Source organism: Martes martes, assembly GCF_963455335.1.
Source record: "Martes martes genome assembly, chromosome: 7".
NCBI classification, from domain to species: Eukaryota; Metazoa; Chordata; class Mammalia; order Carnivora; family Mustelidae; genus Martes; species Martes martes.
The window spans coordinates 39,816,190-39,820,250 of NC_137894.1; positions in this window are offsets into that span (position 1 = coordinate 39,816,190).

The following is a 4,061-nucleotide window of genomic DNA, read 5'->3' on the forward strand; positions in this document are numbered from 1 at the left end:
TTGTTTTAGAATGAATGATTTAGAATTTTTTTCCCATTCTTTGTTTTCTGTAAGTTATCATGAAAGGGTGTCAAATTTTGTCAAGTGATTTTTTTTTAATCTTTAGAGATGATCATATACTTTTCTTTTTTTAGTGTAATAATGTGATAAATTACATTTATCAAACCAGCCATGTATTCCTGTGATAAAATACACTTGTTCATGGTGTATTATTGTCCATTTTTATATATGGCTAGATTTGATTTGCCAAAATTTTGGTAAAGATTTAGCCATCTATGTTCATGAGGGATGTTGGTCTAAGTATTCTTTTAATATTTTTGCTCTTGGTTTTAGGGTAATGCTGGACCCATAAATGAGTTGAGATTTATTCACTTTTGTATTATCTATAAAAGTTTGTGTAGGATTGGTATTCTTTGTTCGTTAAATATTTTATAGACTTCATCAGAGAAGTCATCTGGACCTCAAGTTTTCTTTAGGGAATTTCTAAAACAATGAATTCAATGTATGGATCTGAAGTGATGTCCTTTTTCTCATTCCTGATGTTGGCAATTTATTTCTTCTCTCTTTTATTAATCCTTAAATAGTCTGGTTATTAGTTTATCTGTATTACTGATACTCTTAGAGAACCAGATTTCACTGATTCCTATTACTTTTGTTTTCTATTTCATTGATTTCTGCTATTTTTGTGTTTTTTCGTTGTTTTTTATGTGTGTGTGTTTGTTTTTATCTTTGGCCCCTTTTTCCCATTTCTCTTATCCTCCCAACCCTTGCCTTTGGCAACCACCAATCTGTTCTCTGTATCTGTGAGCTTGTTTTTATTTCTTTCTCTAGATTACACATGTAAGAGAGATTATACAGTATTCTTCTTTCTCTGTCTGACTTATTTCACTTAGCATAATGCGGTCAAAGTTCATCTATATTGTCACAAATGACAAGATTTCCTTCCTTTTTATGTGCTAATAATAATCCATCGTGTGTGTATATATACCACAGTTTCTTTAGCCATTCATCTGTCAGTGGACATTTAGGTTGTTTCCACATCTTGGCTGCTGTAAATAGTGCTTAGTGAACATGAGGATACATAGATCTTTTCAAGTTGTTGTTTTTATTTTCTTTGGGTAAATACCCAGAAGTGGAATTGCTCAATCATATATAGTAGCTCTATTGTTAATTTTTAAAGTAATCTCTGTACTGTTTTCCATAATGACTGTACCAATTTATATTCCTACCCACATTGTGCAAGGATTCCCTTTTCTCCACATTCTCTCCAACACTAGTTATCGCTTGTCTTTTTAAACTAGTCATTCTGATCAATGTGAGGTGATATCTTACTGTGGTTGTGACTTGCATTTTCCTGATTATTAGTGATTTTGAGCATCTTTGCCTGTGTCTGTTTGCCATCTGTATGTCTTTGGAGAAATGTGTATTCAGGTCCTCTGTTCATTTTTTCATTGCATTGTTTGGGGGTTTTTGCAACTGAATTACATGCATATTTATATATTGTAGATATTGACTCCTTATCAGTGTATATAATCTGCAAGTATTTCTCCCATTCAGTAGATTGACTTTTTATTTTTATGTATTTATTTATTTTTAAAGATTTAATTAATTAATTAATTTGAGAGAGAGAGCATGCATGAGTGTATGTGAGGGAGCAGGCAGAGGCAGAGTGGGAAGTAGAAAGAATCTGAAGCAGACTCCATACTGAGCCCAAAGTCAGAGGTGTGAGATCATGACCTGAGCCAAAACCAAGAGCTGGGTACTTAACCCACTATGCCACCCAGGCTTACCCCCTTTTTTTTGTTGACTGTTTTCTTTGCTGTTCAGCTTTTTAGTTTTTATGTAATCTCACTTGTTTATTTTTCTTTCTGTTATTTTTACTTTCAGTGTCAGATTTTAAAAATCATCACCAAGACCTATATTAAACTTCCCACCAACGTTTTCTTGTAGGGGTTTTATGGTTTCAGGTCTTATGTTCAAATATTTAATCCATTTTTAATTGATTTTTGTATATGCTATATGATGATAGTGTTCTAGTTTTATTCTTCCGCATGTGACTGTTCAGTTTCCCCGACACCATTTATTGAAGAGGCTATCTTTTCCCCATTGTATATTTTTTATTCCTTTATTCTAACTTAATTGACCATATATTTGTGGGCTTATTTCTGGCTCTCTGTTCTTTTCCATTGATCCATGTGTCTTTTTATGCCAATACCATACTATTTTGATTACTAAAGCTTTCTAAGTTGACCCTTGGACACAAGTTTGAACTGCATGGATTCACTTATATGCAGTTTTTTCTATACAGTATAGTAATGTAAATATATTTTCTCTTCTTCATGGTTTTCTTAATAACATTTTTTCTAGCTTACTTTATTTATAATAATATAGTATATGATACATATAACATATATAATATGTTTTAATTGACTCTATTATCAGTAAGACTTTTGGTCAACAGCAGGCTATTTGTAGCTAAGTTTTGGGGAGTCCAAAGTTATGCAAGGATTTTTGACTGCCTGGGAGTTGGTGCTCCTAATCCCTGTGCTGTTCAAGGAGCAACTGTAATAGAGTTTGAAATCAAGGAGCATCATACCTCCAACTTTGTTCTTCTTTCTAAAGATTGCTTTGGCTATTCCAGATCTTTTGTGACTCCATATAAATTTTAGGATTTTTCTATTTCTGTGAAAAACACTATTGTAATTTTGATCAGGATTTCATTGAATCTGTAGCTTGCTTTGGGTAATATGGGCATTTTAACAATACTAGTTCTTTCATTTCATGAGCATGCAATATCCTTCCACTTAAATTGTGTCCACTTCAACTTTTTCCCTTAATCTCTTGTAATTTTCAGTATAGAAGTCTTTCACCTACTTGGTTAAATTTATCCCTAGGTATATTAGTCTTTTTGATGTAACCATAAGTGGGATTGTTTTCTTAATTTATTTTTCTTATAACTTGTAATTAGTGTAGAAAAATGCAATGATTTCTGTGTATTGATTTTTTATCCCACAACATTACTGAATTCATTTATTCTATCAGTTTTCTGATAGAGTCTTTAGGATTGTCCATGTACAGTATCATGCCATCTGCAAATACTGACAGTTTTACTTCTTCCTTACCAATTTAGATGCCTTGTGTTTATTTTTCTTGCCTAATTACTGTGACTAGGTCTTCTAATACTATGTTGAATAAAAGTAGTGAACATACTTGTGTTGTTCCTATCTTAGAGCTTTTCCACTGAGTATGATGATAGCTGTGGGCTTGTTGTATATTGCTTTTATTATATCAAGGCACATTCCCTATATACCGACTTTGTTTAGAGTTCTTTCTATCCTAAGTGGGTGCTGAGATTTATCATATTCCTTTTCTGCATCTATTGAAATGATCATATAATTTTTTTCCTTTTTGTTAATGTGGTATATCACATTGACAGATTTGCAGGTGTTGAGCCATCCTTACATTGCTGGAATAAATCCTGCTTGATCATGGCATATAATCCTTTTAATGTATTGTTGAATTTGATTTGCTAATATTTAATTGAGGGTATTTGCATCTATGTTCACCAAGTGTATTGGCCTGTAATTTTCTTTTTTGTAGTATCGTTGTCTAGTTTTGGAATCAGGCTAATGCTGACCTCATAAGATGAAATTGGAAGAGGTCCCTCCTCTTCTACTTTTGGAAGAGTGGGAGAAGAATTGATATTACTCATTCTTTGAATATTTGGTAGAACTCACCCGTGAAGCCATCTGGTCCTGGATTTGTTTATTGGGAGGTTTTTGCTTTATTGATTCTATTTACTTTTTAGTAATTGGTCTGTTCAGATTTTTTAATTTCATGATTCAGTCTTTGTAGATTGTATATGTTTCTAGGAATTTATCAATTTTTTTCTAAGTTCATTTTTCCGGTTTTCCATTTCATTTCTGCTCTTATTTTTCTTGTCTGAAATATTAAATGTTTATTTTGTTTCCCATAGTTTATTTTGTTTTCCAGAGTTTATATTATTTTGTAAAATATTTTATTCATTTGAGAGAGAAAGAAAGAACATGAGCTGGGGGGAG